The 26,751-nt window shown below is 37.8% G+C and overlaps 1 protein-coding gene across 4 annotated transcripts in view; it reads right to left on the bottom strand.

Annotated features, from left to right (window-relative positions):
- satb1b (SATB homeobox 1b) overlaps positions 1 to 17,928 on the bottom strand; it is a 175,286-nt gene extending 157,358 nt beyond the window's left edge. For 2 of the 4 annotated variants that reach the window (XM_057834422.1, XM_057834421.1), the window contains exon 1: positions 17,736 to 17,928. The gene's annotated coding sequence lies outside the window, so the exon portion shown is untranslated. The remainder of the gene's footprint in view (positions 1 to 17,735) is intronic. The other 2 variants (XM_057834417.1, XM_057834420.1) reach the window with 1 other exon arrangement.
- Positions 17,929 to 26,751: the final 8,823 nt, after the last annotated feature.

The following is a 26,751-nucleotide window of genomic DNA, read 5'->3' as shown; positions in this document are numbered from 1 at the left end:
GCAGATAATAAAAAAAAAAATTTTTTTTTAAACCATTTGTGTCACATTTTACGTCTTGAAAATAATATGTGATGCAACCATAATTTAAGAATGTAGACATTATGAAGAACCACATTTGGAGTATATCAAACTCTCATGTGATACGTTAAAGCTGTTCAGACTATAAGGACACTCAGATTCCTATGTATAAGTAGCTGAACAGGACTGGTGAAAAGTATAAAATAAATAAAATATAAAAGAACATAGACATGACATTTTATTTTCCAATGTAAAAAAACGGTAAGTGGAAAAATCACAATTTATTTGTAGGAAATTTGAAATCAGAATAAATTTCAATGGGAATTTGCTTGCAAGATTACCTACAGTGATCCCTCGTTTTTCGCAACAAATGGGGACAAGAACCCACCGAGATAATGAAAAACCGAGAAGTAGTGCCCCCTAGGGATGGGAATTGATACGATTTTTACGATTCCGATTCCATTATCAATATTGCTTAACGATTCGATTCTTTATCGATTCTCTTATCGATTCTAATTTCGGGAAAAAGAAGAACAAACATTTTGATTGGCATCAAGTTTGTTTAATCAGAAGTCACAACCTTACAAACTCACAACGAGGTCAAAAGAGGCCCAAAGCCTCAATGTTAACTGTGGCAATAAGTGGCAAATGCACAAGAATGTGTAACATTTTACTGAAACATTTTTCTAATAGAAATAAAAAATATTGGTATATTTTGGCATATAGGTCGTTGTTCTTCCTTTGGCAATGTCCCCAAACTTTTTCCTGTGAGGGCCAAATAACTTTTCCCTTCTCTGATGAGAGGCCGGGGTCAGTTTGTAACAGAAAAAGTGTGACGATTGCAGGAGTGCGAAATGTAAAAAAATTATTGTTTTTCAGAAAGCCACAATCAAATAACCCTCTGTGGATTCTTCACGGAACAAAAGTAAATAAAATAAAAAAAATAATATAATATAATATAATAATAATAATTAATAATAGCACTATTAATTAAATAGATAATAACCAAATAGCCCTCTCTGAGTTATTCACTGAAAAAGGCCGGGAAATAAATAACACTACTGAGGGAGAAAAAAACAAAAAAAATTCAAAATGCTCTCTGGAATTGTTCAGGGGGCCAGACCAAATATGGAGCCGCGGGCTGTAGTTTGGGGACCCCTGTTTTTATTTACCAGTATATTGAAATGCATGCCTTTTAGTTTTTATGGCGCTTTCACGCTCAAGTGGTGGCGCCCTTGCGCTTCCTCACGCGAAGAAGAGCGCGAAGAGAAGAAATGCCGCATCCAAGCCAGTGAGCGAGTTAGTGAGAAAGGGAAACACTGCCACGAGCCTACGTTCTTTGTTAATGTTTGTAAAATATCCACAGAGCCAACGCCTGTATGTATCATCTTCTGTGTTGTTGTTGTGTGTTTCCACTCGCGATCGGACACTTAAATCCAGTTGTGTAGTGGTTTAAACGATGTGCTAATGCTAGCGAACGCATGCTAACTGTTTGTTATGACTGTGTTAGCAGCTAATCATCGCTGATTTACGTTGATGCGAACCTGTTTGTTATTGGGGACGAAATTGATTTGTTTCATTTCTATTTTTAGTTTCAAATGATGGTTGAATAAAGTCAGCAAATTATACCAACGTCTTCTGCATCGTCATTTGGGAGTTTAGCTAGCTGTATAGCCAGGACTGAACCTTAGCGTCTCGGTGAGGACAGTGCAGTCTATTCCCTCCCGATGCAGTTATTTCCATCTCGCAATGACTGCAAGTCGCTTTGTTGTAATTTTTCCTCGTGAAGTGAAGACACACTTTCGAGCGTTCGAACCTACGTCATTGTTATGTTTACGGCGGCAACGCTCGTGCTAAACTATCGTAACCTTTCATTTTCACTCTTTTTCCTGGTGAAGTGTAGCCAAACTTTGGAGTGAGTGGTTCTTGGCGCAGTGCTAGTTTGATGCGTCTGGACAACAAGACACGTCACGACGCAATATGCGTCTTTAGGGATCGTTAAAGGGATCGTTAAGGCTTTTTCATTTTGATGTCGAGGCCTCGAAACACTCGGAACCGGTTCTGAATTGGAATCGGATTTCGATACCCATCCCTAGTGCCCCCCCAATAATTTTTTGTGTGTGTGTTTAATGTATTTATTCAGATTTAGCATTAGAAAGAAATACATATAAGACATGTTTTTCACTTTTTTTTCCCATAGTATAATTAAATAAAAAAATCATAATAATAAATAACTTTTATGGATATATATTTTAAAAAATGGTTTGTAAGCACTCCAAATGTACCGTATTGGTCCGAATATAAGACGGCCCTGATTATAAGATGACCCCCTCTTTTTCGTGACTCAAGTTTGAAAAAAGACTTTTTGAACACCAAATTAATTTTTACACGGAAAATAATTACAGTACATCTGAAACAAATAATTATAACAACATATTTGAGAGAAAACGCATGTTATTTTGCCTCATTCAAATCTTAATATCTGAACCTTTAAATATGTAAACTTAAGTGCAATCACATTTGTAAATGAATGGCTTCTGGTTTTTGAAATGTAAATAAACCAATCTATTGTGATAAAACAACAAAATTGCAATAACTGCAATAACCATCAAAGTGAGGTCTAACTGTAGCTGTCGTCTTCTGAAAAAAAATCTTGCAAACTGGTTGAACTTGAGAGTAGCTGAGATCTGTCATGACAGAACATTACTCAAGTTCAGCATTCGCGTCAATGATATCTGGCGCCATCTAGCGTCGTGAATGGGTATAATGTCTAGACCGCGAATGTAAGACGACACCCCTTTTTTCAGTCTTACTTCAATGCAAAAAACACTGTCTTATATTCGGGCCAGTACGGTATTAATTATGATAAGTTTTAAACATGTTACTGTCCCACCAAATTATTTTAAAACGATAATAAAGTAGAAAAATGCTTGTCTTTATTAAATGCTTCATTGAGTGAGTCCACTCAAATCCGCTCGAGCTGCTCACTGAAGGCCAAGTTATGCTTCCGCGTCAGACCTGCTTCTCAATTTTCTGACTTCGCGTCGCGTCAACGGGTGTGACGTGGTGGAAATCGACTGTGATTGGTCCGCTCAGACTGTTGTTTCTGGTTCAGCGCAAAATCACCACCATTGTCGAACATGATTTTGCAACACGCAAAAATGGACCAAGCCGACGAGAGTATCAACGAAGAGCAAGTACGACCACTTTTACAATGTCTCGTCAAGACATTATGAAAATTGCCAAATGCCAAGCAATTCGTGGGAGGAGTTCGCTGAAAATACGGGGCTGGAGGTCAGCCAGAGATTGAATAAAAAAATGGAAGAACCACCAAGACCAGTATGTGTGTGTTCGGAATCAAATGGCAACACGAAGCGGTAACCCAGTCGGCCAAAAACTGCCAGCTTTTTATCACTTTATGTCGTATTTTTGATTTTTGCACTTCATCATTTATTGTGTAAATATGTTTGCTGTGAGTCTGTGACTTATTTACGTGTCACACTTCAAGTATATGAAGAATAAAGCACAGGTTTGGTGTCCAAAGAGTTGTTTTGATGTTTAATTTTCAACAACAGACAGTTCACACTCGATAAATCATCACTAATTGAGAGTGCCTCGATGCTTTTATGATAACGTTAACATCAAGGCTTCCAACCCAGTTTGGGAAGTTCCGTAGCCGCCAGAAATCTGCTATGGCTTCCCACTGGCTGGTTGTAGGACACGGCAAACATATCTGGGTGGAGGGCTTTGCAGACCTCGGACAAAACGCTGGACGCAGTGCTCGACGCCAGTTTGAAGCTAGCCCTCACAGCTTGCTGGTCTCCACCTAGAGGCGAGAAGTCTCTGTGCGGCAGCAGAAGTCGGACAGTCCGCCTCGAAACCGCTTCTGCGTCGCCTGCGCCTCAACCAGGGGTCGCATTAACCAAATATTTTCCGTCGTTGACAGTTTTTTTAAAACGGTGACAGAAAAAACTGAAGTCCATCCGTCATTTTGACAGGTTGCAATTCACACCCCAGACCACAGGGTGGCGGCGAGTGAGCATATTAATTAGCTATTGTCTCTCTTGATGCATTACGTCGTTGGTCTTACTCGGAAAAATGTCAAGGCAACTGAGTGTTGTATTTTTCAAACGCTGAGAGACAAGTCTGGGACACAGCCTCTCGAGTAGGTACAAAATCAATCGACAAATCAGATTTGTTTATTTGCGTGACGTGTTCTTCTCGAGCAACGTCACTCTTGCGCGCCGAAAGTCGTCTCTAGAACAACACGGATGGCGAACGGGAGAGCCGAGAATATGTTTCAATCCACGGTAAATTCAGTTTTAAATGAGCTAAAACACATCGCAACGAATCATTGGCAACAGTCTGTCTCGCGCTAGCCATGTTAAATAAACTCCGTTCTCCTCGTATGTTTACTTCCGCGCGCAAGTCCCTCGTCCTGCCCTCGTCGCTTTGCTAACGGCACGTCTGCCCGTCGCTGATTGGTGCACTCCGCTGTCTGTTTGCCTCTTGTTAAGCTTGTTCGGACAGAATATTCATTAAAAATGAATGAAAACTAAATAAATACTATTGAATATGTCATTATTATCATTTTAAAAATGTTAAGTGACGGGTAAAAATAGATTATGACCGGATTTTTATGACACTGTCAGTCAAAATGACAGACAACGAAAAAGTCTAGCGCAACCTCTGGCCTCAACATTTGTATGATCAACATTTATTCAGTGTTGATGAGCTGAAGATCCACATTCAAGCGTTCCATCTTGCATTGTTTTTTTTTTTTTCTCCGTCAAACTAGACTAGAGGAAGTCAACATGCATGCCCCAAAACCGTACCAACATAACACCACAACCATCTAGTGGCTTGGGGGTTAATTAAGGAGCAACGCGTTCCCTCACCTCAGAACTATCGAATGCTCATTGACGCCGTAGTCACTTCGCCGTCACCGCAACGCAGGAGGATAACTCAGGCATTACACACAATGAGTTGCCACAGCAACTGTTTAACAAGCTAAATGATGATTGACGCATGCAGCGCTTTGAAGTTTCGGCTTCCAAGCATCTCTGGCAAGATCAAACTTTAACGTCTGTCAATCATCGTGAACTTTAATAAGCAACTCCGATACACTGCCAGACCAAGAAAAGCAGCAGGAGGGAGAGGGAGACTACGTGATCGGATTGGGGCAGCTCATCTGTATTTATTTTTTTAATTGGAAAAAAACCCCGAGATGGAATGAGGACGCGAAGTTTGAAGTACGAAGTAGCGAGGGATCACTGTATATTTGTCTTGAATTTGAAAATGGTAAATGGTAAAATGAAGCTTCATTATTAAGTTCCGAAGGGTTCGATGAATGCATATGTGATACTCGTAGGGTTCGGTACCTTGAACAAGGTTAAGAACCACTGAGTTAAAGTAATGAAAACTTTGAATGAAAACAGTTCGCTTCAACAAAACGGCATAAATATTGACAATGCTGATCAAGGATTCATGTTTTAATTGTTTTGATGGATCGTTGCTTAACCAATCAATGTATCAATTTAGATCGTTGACAGTAGTGACTAAACTTCAGAGACCAGTGGTCTCAAAGTTCCAGACCGGGAGCCAAATGCGGTCTGTGGGACAATATTTTGTGGCCATTTACTTGAAGCCTGAAGGACAAAACTAGCATAGCTTAGGCTAATGTCACTTTTCTACGTCTATGTCTAGACTGCTCAACTGTGAATTCCAAATTGTAGCTCAACATAACTCATTGGCTACCACTGATGCCAATAGACATCCAGTCCTTTTTGACTGGGAGGTTTGGCAGCAATCTCCCAGTTCAAATGTATCCTTTGTTACATACAGTAGATACTTATCTTTATTATTGGCAAAATATATTATGGTATTATGGCAAGGCGAGTTACTCTACAACACTGTCCCCTGATTTTTTTGTGTTTACCCCAAAACATGCAGCTGAATGAACAATAGCCAATGAGTTAACAGTGATACTATTTGATCTCTGATGTCCTCGATGAAAGCAGAGTGATTAAATTAGACGCTGAGAACACGTAGACCGAATCAGGTACTAAAGATTATAGCAGATGTTGTCATTGTTTGACGATCATTTGAACCATTGCTGGGAAATTACGAGTAAAAGAAAATCCAGTTTTGTGTAATTGTTTGGACGGATGAAAGTGTCATGCATTTGGAAATTGCACCCAAGTCTTACTTTACATAAACTTCCGACTTTGAAGAACGCAAAAGAAATTTGCGAAAAATTCTAGCACTTGGCAAATTTGGAAATTAGTTTAAAATAGAAGGGCTGTCAGTGAATGATCATGTTTCAGTCGCTGCCAGCCTCTCCCAGTTCAAATGGATTGGACGTCTGTCACCGTCAATGTCACCCAAAGAAAATAGGGCAGTCAAAATTATCGCGTTAATGTGCGGTAATTAATTTTTGTAATTAATCACGTTAAAATATTTGACACATTTAACGCACATGCCCTGCTCAAACAGATTAAAATGACAGCACAGTGTCATGTGCACTTGTTACTTGTGTTTTTTGGTGTTTTGTCGCCCTCTGCTGGCGCTTGGGTGCGACTGATTTTATGGGTTTTAGCACCATGAGCGTTGTGTAATTATTGACATCAACAATGGCGAGCTACTAGTTTATTTTTTGTTTGAAAATTTTACAAATTTTATTAAAACGAAAACATTAAGAGGGGTTTTAATATCAAATTTCTACAACTTGTACTAACATTCATCTTTTACGAACTACAAGTCTTTCTATCCATGGATAGCTTTCACAGAATGTTGATAATGTTATTGCCATCTTGTTGATTTGTTATAATAAACAAATACAGTACTTATGTACAGTATGTTAAATGTATAGATCCGTCTTGTGGCTTATCTTTCCATTCCAAAAATGATTTACAGAAAAATATGGCATATTTTATAGATGGTTTGAATTGCGATTCATTAATTTTTAAGCTGTGATTAACTCGATTAAAAATTTTAATCGTTTGACAGCCCTAAAAGAAATCTAAATATTTTTTTAACTTACACTTTATACAGGGGAAGTTCCATCTCATTTCATGTCAAACAGGGACAAAGGCTATCCTGGCCTCTGTTGAAAGCTGAATAAAATCAGAACGCTGACAGGAAAGCGGGGAAAAATAAGAGAATAAATAAAAAAGAACGCGGGTGTCGACTTAAAGATGCGTCGCCTTTTTATCGGCGTATTTTTCTTTGCCGCTTTAATCCCTCGTCAAAGGAGGCGTCACTCATCCGGCGAGAAACAAAACGCTCGATAAGGACGCAGTGTGTGTTGCGGTACGTGGGTGGGTATTAACAACCTGATCTCAGACGGATGCGCTTTCCCGCAAACTCTCCCTCCTCCTCCTCAATAAAAAAACAACAACAACAACAAGAAAAGGATTCCCAAAACCTCCTCAGATGGGATAAAGACAAGCATCGGAACGCAGGACAATGAAGTGAAGAAAATAAGCCCTGAGCTAATGTGATTTGAATCGTGACTTCAAACTTGTATTAAATTGTATTTGCCACGCTGTAGCATAACCACAGAAGAAGAGCGCACATATGGGAGGCTTGTCATGCCGTACAAAAAGCGTGACGAAACCGACATGACGGACTTTGCCTTTGTTTGGCTTTTTATCTCCCCCGCGAGGACTCGACAACCTTTTGAGGACCCGCGAACAAGTAAAACCGTATGGAAATCACATGACAAAACACACACTGAACATGGAGGAAAGACACCTTAAGTGGATGAGGAATAAAGCTTTCATGTTTCTGTGGGGATGCGGGTCAAATTGACCCGATGGAAATCGAGGAAAGCAGAGCGGTTCTACGTATTCTAATAGGTTTACAGTGATCCCTCGCTAATCCGCTAAATAATTGCAGTATTTTATAGAGGTTTCCCGATCCGATCACGTAGTCTCCCACTCTCGCTTGCACTGGAGTCTCTTATTTTAGTTAACAATCTTGCCAGAGACGCTTACTTCAAAGCGCCGCATGCGTCAATCATCTTCTAACTTGTTAAACAGTTGCTGTGGCAACTCATTGTGTGAAAGTCAGCAGCTTGAGCGGATTTGAGTGGACTCACTCAGTGAAGCCTTTCATACAGACAAGCATTTTTCTACTTTATTCTTGTTTAAAAAGTATTAGGTGGGATAGTAACATGATTAAAACTTGTTATTATTATTACATTTGAAGTGCTTGAAAACCATTTGTTAAAATATATGGCGGAAAACATGGACAAGACTGAAAAAGCAGTTTCTGCTCTTGTACTCCTCTTTAAAAGAAACTGCTGTATATTAAGCCAAAACAACTGTTGTGTTTGACAGAACAATATGTCTATATGCTGCCATAGCAGATTCATGACGCATTAGGCCCCCGAACTATTTTTAATTTGCCCGTTTTACCCTGAAAACCCCCGTTTACAGACTTCTCGCAACCCAGTTTCAACCCAGCCTTAAAACGAAGGTAATTAAATATATTTATTATTCAAAATGTCTGTCATTTTTAGCTTAGAATAATTAATTGATGTCTAATATTTCATTAAAAAAAAAAAAAAAAAAAGACTTTAGAAAATTATTTACTCGAATATTGTAAACATTTAAACAAATTACGTCACAATGCAAAAAATGGCGTCTTTAAAAAAAGTCACAGATATCTACCTCATAACTATCGCTTGATTATATTTTTTGTTTCTGTCACATTTTTTCCGATATGTTAGATGATAAGTAATCGATCCATACAAAGAAAAATTAGGAAAAAAATGTTTAAAAAGGTACATACATGAAAAAGAACATCTCGACCACTCTTTGATGTCTGCGATTTCTTTATCGCGACCCTTGTTATATTACCACGTTTCACCCATAAAATCCCCCAAAAATTCAGCTGGGGCCATTCACAGCTGTGTCTTGACACTCAGTGACACATGCTACATGGAGTTCTTGGATCGAAACAAGGTCAGTACACGATAATATCTCGTTAAAGTCATGGCGTCTGTAATTCTGCTCTCGCGTGCTTTCACCTCCAGATAGGGTTTTGCTGTTTAATTTTTTTTTTTTTAAATGCCCTCCTGTTTAAAATTTTTCTAGCCCCCAGAAAATTGAGATTTTAAGCTTTCCAATGATGTATCACACATGCATATGGGACAATTTTGAAATTTGGCCAAATTGGGGGTCTCGGAGCAGAACTTCAAGTCACCTGAGTGTTTTCTGCTGTCCTATATGTGTTGTCCTATATGCATGTGTGATACATCTTTGGAAAGCTCAAAATCTCAATTTTCTAGGGGAAGAAAATTTCTGAACAGGAGGGCATTTAAAAAAAAATTTTTTAAACCCCTCAACTCTTAACTTGAGATGACAGCATAAGAGAGCACAATAAAAGACACCATGATTTTAACAAGATAATATCGCGTACTTAACTTGTTTTGATCCAAAAACTCCGTGTAGCATGTCTTACTGAGTGTCAAGACACAGCTGTGAATGCCCACAGCTGGACTTTAGGGGATTTTATGGGTGAAACATGGTAATATAACAAGGGTCGCAATGGAGAAATCGCAGATATCAAGGAGTGGTTGAGATTTTTTTATTCAAATATTTTTCCCATTTTTCTTTGTTTGGATCAATTATTTATCATCTAAAATATCAGAGAAAATGCGACAGTAACCCAAAAAAAAAAATACAATTAAGCGATAATTATGAGTTAAATATCCGTGACCTATTTACAGACACTATTTTTTTCATTGTGACGTAATTTGCTTAAAAGTTTTAAGATATGCGAGTGAATAAATTTTTAAAGTCAATTTAATTTTTTTAACTAAATGTAAGACATCAATTAAATATTCTAAGCTAAAAATGACAGACATTTCGAATAATAAATATAATTTCTTACCCTCTTTTTATGGCTGGGTTGAAACAAAAGCGGTTGCGCGACGTCTGTAAATGGGGGTCTCCAGGGTAAAACGGACAAATTAAAAATATTTCGGGGGCTTAATGCGTCATGAATCTGCTATGGCAACATATAGACATATTGTTCTATCAAATTCAACAGTTCTTTTGGCTTAAAATACAGCAGTTTTTTAAAAAGTTTTGTCTGTGTTTTCTGCCATATATATTTGTATGTATACATAAAAGTTTTTTTTAATTATTATTATTCTACTTTGGGGAAAAAAGTGAAAAAACATGTTTTATATGTATCTCTTTCCAGTGCTAAATCGGAATACATACATTGAACACACACACACACAAAAAAAATGGGTGGGGTGGGGGGGGCTACTTCGCGGTTTTTCACTTATTGTAGCGTTAACCGTGAAACCGCGAAAAACAAGGGATCACTGTAATTTGTAATGTTTTTGTTTAGGCGGTAATCTAACAAACATTGAATTTGCATTGTTAGTTCTATATTTTAGGACTGGATATACTAATATTAAGAAAAGGAAAAAATACACACTGATTGAGCAAAGGAAAATGAGCTTCAAACCCTGACTACCTACCTCAGGTCTTATTGACCCATGTAAAGACCAAGAAGGTTAAAATAAAATGTTAAAAGTTTTAGAATGGCTGCATTTTTTTCCTCAATAGGAGTGAAATACATGATTAAAACCTTCATTTGCAGTTGTTGCTTTGCATTTAAACGTGGAGTGGGTCAGATTGACCTGAAAATCTGTGAAGAGTAAGTGGAGACGAGCAATAAGGATTAGCAACACCGGTATGAAATTGATTATCGAGGCGAAAAAACTGAAAAGAAACTGATCTGAAAATGACCTTTAAACCCAAATGTGGCATCAGGGTTTAGGACGAAATTTGTTCCACCGAATTTTTGTATCACTTTTGTCACCTCAAAGTGTAATTAGTTCAGGTATTTTGGACAAATGTTTGTGTTAGGTGGTTTATTTTTAGAACTTGGTGAAAATACGCTTTGAACTGTTAGTTGAGTTGTGGGTTAAATTGACCGTTTGAAAATCAAGTAAAAGAAAACATGTTTTCTTTTGTCTGCAAATCTTATTTTTGTTTTCTAGAGAAAGAAAAAAATACATATATTTTCTAATGTTTTGTCATGATTAAAAGTACAGTGGTACCCCAACATACGATCGCTTAGACGATTTATGACAGCGCTGCAGTTTCTTTGTTTTCTCGCAAGACGGACACACGGCGGAGAAATCAACATGGGTTCCAAGGAAGATAGAAATGATAAAAAAATATAAGCATGGTGTGCGCATCCGTGAACTGGCTCGGCAATACGAATGTAGAATTGTCTACGATCTCGCCGGTCCTCCTCCGACCTCTGTTCACCAGTCTTTATAAGTTAAGGTGACAAATATAATTGTGGTAACATCGCTAAGGAAATCACCAGCTTTGTCATTAATCATTTATTGAAGAACTTGTGCAACACAACACACCTACTGTCCGCCGCAGTTGACACTAACAGAACATTAAAAGAGAAAGTAAAATCTCTACCGCACCTATCTCACTGTAATGTCAGCCACACGGTGCATTCAGGTACAGCACGCAAAACACATCCGCCACATTAGAACCCGATTTGTTACATTTTTACAGGAATTATTATTCAGGTTTTTTTTTTTTTTATGTATAATTTATTCGTTTTGCTTTGTGTAATCACCTTTTATAATGGTACCATCAGTATTTATTAAGGATTTAGTGTAGGTGTTTGGGCTGTGGAATGAATTAATGGAATTATTATGTATTCTTATGGGAAATCCTGCTCGACATACGACCATTTCTACATACAAGTCCTGGAACGACTTGACCTGTGAATACCATTGACATGCCTACAAACCACAAGCTGACTGTACATAAGAAACTGCTAATCATTCATCCGGAGGGGGGGGCTCGTCTATAATTTTTTTAAGGAACGAGGCATTCAAACTCGCTTCAACACGCATCAAAAAGGAAAACCAAATAAACGCTGCATGAATCATTTAATACCAATCGTAAAATCGGAGGTGGAATCCCAAAAGTGCGTGAGGTAGGCAAGCCTCTTATTTACTGGCGACAGTCTCGTAAAAGACGTCTAAACAGGTATTTAGCCTCGTGCCTACCGCAGGTATAATTGGACACTTTGCCACGCAAACCTGCCATCATCATCCAGACGCTAAAAGACTGCAATTAATGCTTTTAGCCGAGATATCATTCTCTGCGAAGTGAGAATATCAGGCAGATTTGTGTGTGTTTAATTCATTGGATGCCTTGACGGCAATAAACGTCCAATTACTTTTGACTGCGAGGACTGGCAGTGATTGATCGCTGCCTGTCCTCTCAGTCAAAATGGATTGGTCGCCTAATTTCACTTAGCAGCATGAAATTCGGTAGGTGTGTCAATCATGAGTAGAACCACAAAAAAGTCTCAAGAAGCCATACCCAAAAATAAACAGGAAGTATGCCATATTGGTTTGAACCAGCCATTTTGGGCTTTTCCCAAGGCTGACCCATCATAGACATTTTTCTTTGTAAATCCAGCCCCGGAAGAGTTTCACTTAACAGCGTGAAATTCGGTAGGTATGTCAGTAATGAGTAGACCCACAAAAAAGTCTCAAGAAGACATGTCTGAAAATAAACAGGAAGTATGCTATATTTGTTAAATGTGGTCATTTCTGGTAAAGATGTCCGATCACGTCATTTTCATAGTATCGGAATCAGCAAAAAAATATCGGACATGCCTTTTTTTATATATATATATATATATATATTTTTTTTTTTTAATTTAAATCGTTTTCTAATTGTATATAACGTTACAGACAAAATGTCTTACACTCATCCAGAGTAGTTTTGGCTTAAAGTAGGGCTATCAAATTTATTGCGTTAACGGTGGTAATTATTTTTTCTTAATTAATCCCGTTAAATAATTAAGGCATGCGCTGCACGACCCACTCACGCATTGTTGCGTTCAATCTGTAAAGGCACCGTTTTACCAATATATAGAGCTAAACGCAGCGTATAATCAGTAGAGGGAATTTTGACAGCCTTTGGAGCCTTTATTTGGCTAAAGCCTTACATTCCCTCTCTCAGCAATTAAAATTAACGTGGGAGACAATGTGGGGAAGAAAGGTAGTAGTTGATCATTTTCTTAACACCCCGTGTTGTTTCCCAACGCAGAGAAGATATATCAATTGGTGCCCCTATGCACAGTCATGGTTGCACTTCCCATCATGCATTTGGGTTGAATGGCTGCAGTATCATTTACTGAAAGCTCAACAAATACACTAGATGGCAATATTTAGTCACAGTGTACAAAGTCACATTAATCCTTTAAGAATTACAAGTCTTTCTATCCGTGGATCCCTCTCACAGAAAGAATGCTAATAATGTAAATGCCATCTTGAGGATTTATTGTCATAATAAACAAATACAGTACTTATGTACTGTATGTTGAATGTATATATTCATCCGAGTTTTATTCATTTTTTCTTAATGCACTGCCAAAATGTATATGATCGGGAAAAATTATCGGGAATGATTGGAATTGAATCGGGAGCAAAAAAAAAAGCAATCGGATCGGGAAATATCGGGATCGGCAGATACTCAAACTAAAACGATCGGGATCAGATCGGGAGCAAAAAAAAACATGATCGGAACAACCCTAATTTCTGGTATTTCAAGGGACAAACTCAATAAAGACATTTTTCTTTGGAAGTCCAGCCCCGGAAGACAGTTTCACTTAGCAGCATGAAATTTGGTAGGTATGTCAATCATGAGTAGACCCACAAAAAAGTCTCAAGAAGACATGTTCGGAAAAAAAAAAAAAAAAAAACACATGTAAGCTATATTTGTTTGAAGCGGTCATTTGTAACGCATTTCTTTTTGTAGGGACAAACTCAATAAAGACATTTTTTTGTAAGTCCAGCCCTGGAAGACGGTTTCATTTAGCAGCTTGAAATTTGGTAGGCATGTCAATCATGAGTAGACCCACAAAAAAGTCTCAGAATACATGTCCTAAAATAAACGGGAAGTAAGCTATAATTGTTTGAAGTGGTCATTTCTGGTGTTTCTAGGGACAAACTCAATAAAGACTTTTTCTTTGTAAGTCCAGCCCCGGAAGACAGTTTCATTTAGCAGCTTGAAATTTGGTAGGTATGTCAATCATGAGTAGACCCACAAAAAAGTCTCAAGAAGACATGTTCAAAAATAAACAGGAAGTAAGCTATATTTATTTGAAGCACTCATTTTGGCTATTTCTAGAGGCAAACTCAATAAAAACATTTTTCTTTGTAAGTCCAGCCCCGGAAGACAGTTTCACTTTGCAGCATGAAATTTGGTAGGTATGTCAATCATGAGTAGACCCACAAAAAAGTCATGAAGCCATGACCAAAAATAAATGGGAGCCATGTGATATATGTTTGAAGCGACCTTTTTCGAGTCATTTTGATCATGGTCAACGTTCCTTTATTTTAAAACTAATGAAAGATATTTAGTTGTTTAACTTATCAATGTGAATTTTTTTCACGCATTTCAATCATGAGTACTCCCACAAAAAAATATCAACAAGACATGACTGTAAATAAAAAGTTAGCCATCTTGGTGTGAAAATTCTGTTTGCGGCTGTGGATCATTTCCAGTATTTTAAAGACAAACTCATATTCAAGATTTTCCTTTATAAATTAAGCCCCTGAACGTGAAATTTGGTAGACATGTCTGTCATGAGTCAACAAACAAAAAAATCTGCAAAAGTCGTGCCTGAAATTAAACAGTAAGTCTGCCGTTTTGGTTTGAAGCGGCTGTTTAAGGGTCCTTTGGGACATTTGCAATGCTCTGTCAAAGACGACGCAAATTTGAAGCACATATATAATAGATGGACAGACAACAATTACCAGAATGTTGTCATTTCATGTCGGCAGACTTTTACAACTTGTGATTAAAAAGAAAACTCTGAAGGCAGCAAACAGCTTCCCTGAGAAATCGACTCAGATTAAGCAATATGTTCACCATTACAGCTACAGTGGAGTAAAACTCAAGACTGACAAGTGTCAAAATATTCCCAACAGCTCTCTGCAGGATACATCCTCTTCATTTCCACATGCGTTTTCACCCGCTATCCCCTGGAGGCTTTTTATTTTCCCGCAACGGGAATAAAACTTGACGATTGAAGCAATTTGAAGGCGAGCTTCATTTCATCACAAACAATGACTAAAAAAACCGACCCCACCTTGCGACTAATTGGCCCCGCGGGGTCAAAAGACTAAACTGGCATGACACTCCCAGCCGGAGACCTAGGTGGTAGGCGTCAGTGGCAGCTGATGAAACTTAAACCCGCATGTTTCCGAAATAAGCCATCTAGAAGGCGGACGATTTTGTTAACAAATGACTGGTTGCTGTAAATTACAGAATCAAATAGAACATTTTGGATTTTAAAACACGAATGAAATCTTTCCTCTGCGGCGTTTACACAATCTTTCTTTACGGTCTGAGAAAAAGAAGAATTTAACGCTTGAAAACACCTTGTCGCCTTCATTCCTATCATTCCTGTGCTAGTCATTTTGATTTTTGAGCTCAAGATTTATTTGGTTATTTCAGTTGAAATATTTTAAGACTATTAACACCAATGACAACAACTCCAAGAATATTTGCTAGTTTTACAACTGGCATTTTTCAACCAAACTTGAATTTCACTGATTAATAAATTACATATAAATCAATTAAATATATGATTTGTAAAGAAATATTGTACAAAAAATTGATTGCGTACAAAGGACAAGAACTACTGCCATATAAAAACTAAAAAAAGAGCAAAAAAACAAAAAACGACATGTTTGTCTGTTAAAAATGACTCCAAACAAGACAAGACTACTAAAATCCAAAGACTTCGAAAGGTTAATCACATATTTTTACTGACTCCTTACCATTGATGGTGATAGACGTCCTACCATTTATACTGGTACTGCCAACCTATCCCAGTCCAAATGCATTGGATGTCCATCACCGCTAATGGCAGCCAATGAGTTAAGTACAACACCAACTTAACATTATCTGATCAGATCCTTATTTCATTGAAACCTCGCACGGCGCGCCATACAAACCAGCTCCACAACATACTTTGTATGTTTTACTGTGACAAAATATAACTAACACCTGCTAATAAGTTGCAGTACTGAACATTTCATGTCAATTCACGCCAGGTATGGTTGCTGTTTTTAATGTAAAGTTTTGGAAAAACTGCAGTTCTACACAGAAATATGATGTTGTATCATATTAACATCATTAGTTTTTCAGCAGTGTTGTTGTCACCGCAAAAAATATCAATCAAGCAATTGTTTTGAGTTACTCATGCATGATTTCATCTTTGACTCACGTACAAAGCATCCACACCTATGTAAATACACGCAATGTATGCATGATGTAAGGATTTTTAAAATATTGACTGCCATTGACGTCGATGGACATCCAATCCGGTTTTTGACTAGGAGAGGCTGGCTGCCATCCCTCCCAGTGAATGATTTAATGGTTCAAAACATCACACAAAGGCTGATAAATAGCATCGATACTGATTGATAATCGCATTAATCGACAACTATTTTGGGAGTCAATTTAGACTTTTTTTTTTTTTTTTACCTAAAAATTGTCCAAATCTTGTTTTTTAAACCTCAAATTAAGAAATATTTTCTTATTTGAAAAAAAATGTATAAAATAATAATAGTGATATTAAATTTAAAAAATAATAATAATAATAATAATAATGCCTTATGTGTTATTTTAATTGTGTGTATTAAAATATATTTATATGCATTTGAAAAAGAGGGAAGCTGTAAATATTTTTATTTTTTTTATTTAAAAAAATAATAAAGTAATATTAATAAATATTCTCAGATTTTCTTAGTCCTCAATGAAATTAATGAAAGTCTATCGCTGTCAATGGCACTGAAATGTTACCATTCAAGCAACTGTTGTAAATTATGTTTCCAAACATAAATTTTACCCACGTTACAGACTTTCAAAATTGACAAACATGCATTTTCATAAATCAAATCTGTCAAAACTGAATTCCTCGGGTCAATTAAGTATGAATACTTGAAGGTCGACCAACTAATATAAACTCAGTACAATATGTCAGCAACAAAATCTAAAAATTATCCCCCCCAAAATGCTTTTCCCTTTTTGTCCCAGTGAAAAACGAACGCCTCACGTCAATTATATGATTTAATTGCAAAACATATTTGCTCAACTTCAAGCAAATCCTAACCTTCACATGAGCTCAGTCTGTTTCCAAAATATGAAATATGAAGATCATCAATACAAAAAGTTATAAAAGTGTCATTAAAATCCCATTTGTCTGCACCTACGCTAAAAAGACAAAATCTCAAATACATATCTTCTATTAATACGCACGCGTGCGTGTGTGTTCTCCTAAGATGGCCTCTTTTTTCCTCATATTTATTCAACTAAAACCGACATGAATGCGTGCTAAAAGCCGGCGTTTATATTTACCATTAAAAGCCTGCGCGCTCTTAAGTTTTTAATTCATATTTTCTCCCTTTATGAAATATTCAACTCCAGCGGCAGCAGCAGAAGAAGCCACTTTGGTTCCGTGTGGGTTTTAAGTGAAAAAAGGAAGGTCTGCCTTTTCTGCTTTTCATATTTCTTTTTCATAGATATGAAATATCCTTGAAGTAGCACTTATTAGCTTTATGATTTTATTCCCCCACGGGGAAAAAAAATTGTATTGAAGCACATGAAAAGCAAAGTGAGAGCTGAACGTACCTGTCAAGTCAGCAGTGGCTCGACCTCTCGTTTGCCATCAAAAGTTCCACAGTGAAAACAAGAAAAAAAAAAGGCGAGAAAACTGCAAATATTTTTCAAGTTTGAGGATGCGGCGAAGGGTTAGGATGCGAGGAAGGAGGAGAGGAAGAGAAGGAGGAGAGGCGAGTGGTGGCATGCGAGGGGCGGCGGCAGGTATACCACCAGAGCGCCGCCCCCCGCAGCCCCCCGTCGCCACCGCACGCGTGTGCGCAAATCGATCATTTGCCAGCTGTACGGCGGCTTGCCCCACTTTGCGGTGACGCGCGCGTTTGCGCACGCACGAGGGAAAGCAGCAGCGCAGAACCGAACCCCCCTCCAAAAAAACCGCATCCGAATGACGCTAATCTGATTAATAAGGCACTAAAATTATTAAGTGAAAATTTTTAAAGAGGACAAAAAAGGGGGGAAGTCAACATTCCGGCGCAACATGACACGGAAATGACATAAATCAAATCAAAAAATGATCTAATAAGACATAATGGAATCAAGAATTAAGGGGAAAAAAATCAAAGCGAGTTCCATCAAATCCGAACTTAGTTGACCTCAGACTCTTTCAAACAGCTGCGCATTCTAATGTTAAGTTGAAAATGTTGGGAAAAAAATAGATTATCATATTGACTTAATGAATGGGTTATGATGACACGTGAACGTTTCACGAGGTTAAAAAAAAGCACGTGTGTGTTCTCCTATAGTTGTTTTTAAAAATTATCAACGTGCTTAAAATGATGATCTCAACATGCGAAACAACATTTCTATTAAATTGCTGCTTAATGTGTCAACGGTGCGCGTGCGCGTGTGATTGACAGTTTGCAGGTGTGTCGAACGTGCGCGCAAAAGGGAGGAAAAATTATCAGTTTAACGTGTATAGGAGGACAATACATGTGTAATATGTAATTTTACATAGGAAATATGTATTTTTTGCTTTAATTAACAATGAATTATAAGGAGAAAAGTGCGCAAATGTGAGATTATAACGGAAATCGTTAAAAATGATTTAATTAGAAGAAAGAAAAATTGAATTAAAATGAAAAATAGACACGTTTTTTAATAACAGGGACGTTTATTTTTTTGTTAATTAAAAGTAAATTATCATTTTAAAAAATGATGTATAATTAATAGCATGAAAATATGGTGAAAATTATAATACGCTGATTAAAAATGTTACATTGTCTTTCCGTTTTTTTCCCATTCAGAAAAATAAAAGCAGCAAAGTTTCCATGTTGTTCTCGTGCAACTCAAGCAAACTTTTATCATAAGCAAAATCTGCATTTATAAATCTAAAAAGAAATGGAATGTTTTTGCTTCCTTCTTGTTTGCTCACGCATTTCCCCCCGTTTTCCTCGTGGGATTCCAAATGAGAATAGGAGCATGCAGTTGAAAGCCATTCCAAATCATTAGAAATTCTCGCTCGGTGTTTTCATCATTGCGGACAACAGCTGCTCATTTCAATGTGCCTCTTGTTTGTTTTGCACTCAAGCTGCTCCTGCGATACTGTTTGTGTCCGCAAGGAGGCGGCGATGAGAAACAGTGCAATCGTGTGTTTTCAGGCTCATTTGCTTTGATGCTCCATAAAATAATATGATTATTTTTTTGGTGCCATTGACGGCGATGGACGTCCAATCCATTTGGACTGGGAGAGACTGGCAGAGATTATTCTATCACCATCAATGGCGGCCTGTGAGTTAATAAGGAGATTTTTTCCCCCTGAGATTTCTTTGTATTTATTTGAATTCGTCATCTTTTAGACATATTGTTTTCGTTTTGTTTAGTTTGTGATAAGTGAATTTACTCATGTCAATTCAATTTGAATGAAACAAGTTGAAAAATTGTTTTTGCTTGTTTTTAATCGACTTAAGTAGCACTACCTTATATTCTCATGTATAATACACACACCTAAAATTCCAAATGATTTTCCCCTGTAACTATGTATTGCACCCAGATAATTGCTGGCAGCCATGCTACCCAAAAACACAATAATAATAATAATAATTACCAGTTCAAATCCATTTTGAATACATTTTCAAATTGATGTTTTTTTTCCATGACTTTATGTTCAGCCAAATGGGAAGAGTGGAAACAGATATGACAACAGAAATCAATAGTACAAAATTACAATATCAGATATCAGTAGAACAAAATATTATGAATACATTTGTAAAATTAGACAGTATATCTGACAGCCATCTGTAATTTATTTATTTAAACAGACTTCCCTATACTATATTCAGTGCATATACTATGATATGATATGATATGATATGATATGATATGATATGATATGATATGATATGATATGATATGATATGATATGATATACTGTATTTTTCGGACTATAAAGTCGCACCAGCCATAAAATGCCCAACGAATAGGAAAAAAACATATATAATTTGCATTGGAGTAGAAGTCAAATTTTTGGAGGAAATCTACTTGATAAAATCCAACACATAGAACAGATATTTCATCTTGAAAGGCAATTTAAAATAAAATAAAAAAATAGAATAGAGAACAACATGCTAAATATGATAATGTTACATGATGCATGAACTAGGAAATGGGAACGTGGCCGGTGTGTTAATGTAACATAGCTATTAAGAGTTATTCAGATAACTATAACACCATAACTATAGCATAAAGACATGCTAAGTTTACCAAACCATCAGTGTCACTCCAAAACACCAAAATAAGATGTGAAATGATATAATAATGTGTTAATCATTTCACACATAAGTCACTCCAGAGTATAAGTTGCACCCCCAGCCAAACTATAAAAAAAAAAAACTGGGACTTATAGTCCGAAAAATACGGTACCTATTAGACCGGGGCACGTGCCCAGGTTATCGATCTGCAGTTCCCCAGTATAAATTTCACCGGTGAATGAAATTAAAAAATAAATAAAATACTTTGGAGTTTTAATTCTACAAAGCATAATCTACAGAATGCACCTATTTAATAAGGGCATATTACTGTACCCTATTCACATACACAATCTGCACATGGCTACTTAACCCTTAAACACCGAACATGTCGGCGGCGACAAAATTCCGCATATCATCTTTAAAGCCTCGTCACGCTGTAATTACGTCACCCAAGTGCCGCCGGTTGGTCTCATTTGAAAGTGCGGAAGTTGGGGTACACGTCCGTTTTGACTTGAAGTCAATCGACCAAGTCAAACGGGAGATAATGTCATTTGAGTTTTATAATTTTATTGCACTCATAAATAAGCATTAAAATGCTGCATGGACCATGAGTTTATGTCCATACTTCCATAATTTCTTGTCCTTTTGCAAAACTGAAAGCACCACGAAAGACTACATATCCCAGGAGCCGTTGCGAGTTCAGAAAGGAAGAACATCATCTGAAAAAGTTTATTATATTACCTAAAGAGAGGGAGGTGAGGTAATGAGCGACGGCCGGTTGGATTGAGCGATCGACTTTGAAACGTGCAGAATGAATCGAAAACTAAATTTAGAGCAAGCTCATGCATTATTTCATCAACTCGAGGATGAGTTGGCGAGATGGGAAGACAGGCAGGCTGACAGCGCAAACGGCGGAAGAGTGGACTGTGTGACATAGCTCTGTGTCCTGTTCAAGGGAAAATGAGTGGCATGCCTGAAAAAATTTAACTGAACTAGTTTATTATCAATATTTTTGAAGACTTTTTTTCAATGTTATATTTGATTTTTTTTTCCACTATCAATCTTTTCAATTTGTATATAGATGTGTGTGTTCGAGAAGCTTGATTGCACGTATATACTTTTGATAAGATGATGGGTGAAATACCTAACCTCACAAAGAGATATCCTCCAAACCCTTTTTGTGTTAGATGATATATATGTGCAGTATATATACTTTGTATATTAGGGCTGTCAAACGATTAAAATTTTTAATCGAGTTAATCACAGCTTAAAAATTAATTATCGTAATTTCCCGAATATAACGCGCACTTTTTTCCCCCCAAATCAACTTGTAAAATTATTTGGTGCGCATTATACACGGGTACAGGGATGGAGACAGAAAAAAAAAAAATATATATATATATATATATATATATATATAAAGACAGATTTTTTTTTTTTATTGACACGGCCATGTTGTGTTGAAGAAACGTATGCGGCGACACGTTGCCGACCATTACAGTACGTGACGTCAGCATTTTGTTTCGGTAATACTTCACTCTGATCGGCCGAATGATTTCGTCTGTGTTAAATTCTGCTTTTTTCACGCTTCATAAAGCACAAAATATAGTTTCTTGAACTCATTTAAGTCAACGTTTATTGCAGCTCCGCAACTCGGACCATAACAAACGTAACACAACACAGACTTCCAGTGTCCGTCAACTATATCTTTCCTTCGGGAAACTCCAACCCAAATAACAATAGTTCCTATTGTTACAGTCTAGTGTACAGTGAATGCGCTCTTTCCGATTTCCGACGTAAATCCTCACTTTTATTTTACCGTATCAATCCATTGAAGAAACATTTATTCATCATGATGAAACGACCAAGTTATACAGCAGCCTTGAAAAGAAAAGTCACATCTGTTTTGTTTTCTCCTGGATTCTGGTAAGTTGAAGAAGTTGTCAGATCATATTATGACTGTACATATTGTCAGTTTACGGTAATGTTTTGAACTACCAATGTGCTATGCTGGTGCTGTGTTTCACCAGTCAGTAAAATGAAATTTCTGTATCTGTACACGAGCTCTGTTTTCTTGTATTCTTCTATTTATTGGTGCTAAATTTAGGGTGCGCATTATACACGGGTACAATAATTTCCCCTAGATTTTACAAGTAAATTTGGGGTGAGCGTTATACACGGGTGCGCCTTATATACAGGAAATTACGGTAATCGTAATTAATCGCAATTCAAACCATCTCTAAAATATGCCATCTTTTTCCGTAAATTATTGTTGGAATGGAAAGATAAGACAACAGACGGACATAAACATTCAACATACTGTACATAAGTACCGTATTTGTTTATTATAACAATAAATCCTCAAGATGGCATTAACATTATCAACAATCTTTCTGTCAAAGGGATCCACGGATAGAAAGACTTGTAGTTCTTAAAAGATAAATTTGACGACAAGTTATAGTAATTTTATATTAAAACTCCTCTTAATGTTTTCATTTTAATAAAATTTGTAAAATTTTCAAACAAAAAATAAACTAATAGCTCGCCATTGTTAAGGTCGCCGAGCGGGACGTCACATGGGCTCCCTGCCGTTCTTTCAGAGTGTCTTTAACTACGTAAGATAGTGATTGAAATACACCACAAGGTGTCAATGGCGAGTTTTAAATTAATTAGAGATCTAGTCAAGGCAAAGTCTGAGTAAGTTCTAGTGTATTTTGCATAGCTACTTTTGATTGGGAATGCCAGTTCTCTTTGCATTGAGCGCTTTTCTTTTTGTGAACGTTATTTTTTTTTGAGAGATTGGAATATTATTTTTGTTGTGCTTTCACTAAATGATACTGTAGCGACATAACTGTTCTGCCCAAATGCATGATGGGAAGTTAGGCAACCATGACTGTCAGTGGTAGCTGCAAATGTTCTGCGTTGTGTTCAATTAAGCTTGTTAAGAAAAAGATCATCTCCTGTCATTCTTCCCCACGTCGTTCGCCACAATACTTATATTTGATGTGAAACAGTTGCCAAAGCTTAAGCCAATAAGTATTTAGTCTACCGCCAATTTTACAAGTTCTCCTACTTGAAAAGATTGGAGAAGCCTGTAATTGTCAACATGGGTAAACCTCAACCATGAGAGACAGAATGTGAAAAAAAAACAGAAAATCACATTGTTTAATTTTTAAAGAATTTATTTCCAAATTCGAGTGGAAAATTATTTGGTCACCTACAAACAAGCAAGATTTCTGGCTGTCAAAGAGGTCTACAGTGGGGCAAATAAGTATTTAGTCAACCAGTAATTGTACAATTTCTCCCACTTGAAAATATTAGAGAGGCCTGTAATTGTCAACATGGGTGAACCTCAACCATTAAAGGCAGAATGTAGGGGGAAAAAACCTAGAAAATCACATTGTTTGATTTTTGAAGAATTTATTTGCAAATCATGGTGGAAAATAAGTATTTGGTCTATACCAAAAGTTCATCTCAATTCTTTGTTATGTACCCTTTTTTAGCAATAACGGAGGCAAAACGTTTTCTGTAACTCTTCACAAGCTTTCACACACTGTTGCTGGTATTTTGGCCCACTCCTCCATGCAGATCTCCTGTAGAGCAGTGATGTTTTAGGGCTGTCGTTGGGCAACACGGACTTTCAACTCCCTCTTCACCCCGTGGCGTCAAAATGATAACAAGAACGGGGAGCAAAAATCCCAGAACCACACGGGGGGACCTAGTGAATGACCTACAGAAAGCTGGGACCACAGTAACAAAGGCTACTATCAGTAACACAATGCGCCGCGACCGCCAGGGATTCAAATCCTGCACTGCCAGATGTGTCCCCCTGCTGAAGAAAGTGCACGTCAAGGCCCGTCTGCGGTTCACTAGAGAGCATTTGGATGATCCAGAAGAGGACTGCGTGAATGTGTTATGGTCAGATGAAACCAAAATAGAACCTTTTGGTAGAAACACAGGTTCTATTGTTTGGAGGAAAAAGAATACTGACTTGCACCATACCCACTGTGAAGCATGGGGGTGGAAACATCATGCTTTGGGGCTGTTTTTTCTGCAAAGGGACCAGGACGACTGATCTGTGTAAAGGAAAGAATGAATGGCGCCATGTATCGAGAGATTTTGAGTGAAAATCTCCTTCCATCAGCAAGGGCATTGAAGATGAGACGTGGCTGGGTCTTTCAGCATGACAATGATCACAAACACACAGCCAGGGCAACAAGTGAGTGGCTTCGTAAGAAGCATTTCAAGGTCCTAGAGTGGCCTAGCCAGTCTCCAGGTCTCAACCGCATAGAAAATCTGCGGAGGGAGTTGAAAGTCCAAGTTGCCCAACGACAGCCCCAAAATATCACTGCTCTAGAGGATATGTGCATGGAGGAATGGGCCAAAATACCAGCAACAGTGTGTGAAAAGCTTGTGAAGAGTTACAGAAAACGTTTGGCCTCAGTTATTGCCAAAAAAGGGTACATAACAAAGTACTGAGATGAACTTTTGGTATTGACCAAATACTTATTTTCCACCATGATTTGCAAATAAATTATTTTAAAATCAAACAATGTGATTTTCTGGTTTTTTTTCCCCACATTCTGTCTCTCAAGGTTGAGGTTTAACCATGTTGACAATAACAGGCCTCTCTAATATTTTCAAGTGGGAGAACTTGCACAATTAGTGGTTGACTAAATACTTATTTGCCCCACTGTAACTTCTTCCAACGAGGTCTAACGAGGCTGCAATCGTTACCTGTATTAATGGCACCTGTTTTAACTCATTATTGGTATAAAAACACCTGTCCACATTCTCAGTCAATCACACTCCAAACTCAACTATTGCCAAGACCAAAGAGCTGTCGAAGGACACCAGAGACAAAATTGTAGACCTGCACCAGGCTGGGAAGACTGAATCTGCAATAGCTAAAACACTTGGTGTAAACAAATCAACTGTGGGAGCAATCATTAGAAAATAGAAGACATACAAGACCACTGATAATCTCCCTCGATCTGGGGCTCCATGCAAGATCTCACCCCGTGGCGTCAAAATGATAACAAGAATGGTGAGCAAAAATCCCAGAACCACATGGGGGGACCTAGTGAATGACCTACAGAGTGCTGTGACCACAGTGACAAAGGCTACTATCAGTAACACAATTCAAAGCCAGGGACTCAAATCCTGCACTGCCAGACGTGTCCCCCTGCTGAAGAAAGTACACGTCCAGGCCCGTCTTCGGTTCGCTAGAGAGCATTTGGATGATCCAGAAGAGGACTGGGAGAATGTGTTATGGTCAGATGAAACCAAAATATAATTTTTTGGTAGAAACATAGGTTCTTGTGTTTGGAGGAGAAAGAATACTGAATTGCATCTGAAGAACACCATACCCACTGTGAAGCATGGGGGTACAAACATCATGCTTTGGGGCTGTTTTTCTGCAAAGGGACCAGGACGACTGATATGTGTAAAGGAAAGAATGAATGGGGCCATGTATCGAGAGATTTTGAGTGAAAATCTCCTTCCATCAGCAAGGGCATTGAAGATGAGATGTGGCTGGGTCTTTCAGCATGACGATGATCCCAAACACACAGCCAGGGCAACAAAGGAGTGGCTTCGTAAGAAGCATTTCAAGGTCCTAGAGTGGCCTAGCCAGTCTCCAGGTCTCAACCGCATAGAAAATCTGTGGAGGGAGTTGAAAGTCCGTGTTGCCCAACGGCAGCCCCAAAACATCACTGCTCTAGAGGAGATCTGCATGGATGAATGGGCCAAAATACCAGCAACTGTGTGTGAAAAGCTTGTGAAGAGTTACAGAAAACGTTTGGCCTCCGTTATTGCCAACAAAGGGTACATAACAAAGTATTGAGATTAACTTTTGGTATTGACCAAATACTTATTTTCCACCATGATTTGCAAATAAATTCTTTAAAAATCAAACAATGTGATTTTCTGGGTTTTTTCCCACATTCTGTCTCTCATGGTTGAGGTTTACCCATGTTGACAATTACAGGCCTCTCTAATATTTTCAAGTGAGAGAACTTGCACAATTAGTGGTTGACTAAATACTTATTTGCCACACTGTATATAGGACTCAATGCAGAGCAAACTGGGGTATATAAAATATGCATAGCGGGAATTTAAACCACGAAAGGGAACCGTGTGGTACCCCAAGTCACACAGTCGGGCAATCGCTCTCATTTTCGTGACTTTTTGGACTCTCAAATTGTCGCCACTTTCAGGAGAGCGAGACTCATGAAACGGCCGCCCCGAGAGGCACCACCTCTCTCAGCTAGTCACTCTCAGACGCTAAATTCAGCAACAGCATGCAAAACACAATCGCTCCATTAGAACCCGATTCTGTG

This window comes from Corythoichthys intestinalis, chromosome 4 (genome assembly GCF_030265065.1).
Source record: "Corythoichthys intestinalis isolate RoL2023-P3 chromosome 4, ASM3026506v1, whole genome shotgun sequence".
NCBI classification, from domain to species: Eukaryota; Metazoa; Chordata; class Actinopteri; order Syngnathiformes; family Syngnathidae; genus Corythoichthys; species Corythoichthys intestinalis.
The sequence above is the reverse complement of the archived record's forward strand: the minus strand, read 5'-3'. Positions and strand labels throughout refer to the sequence as shown.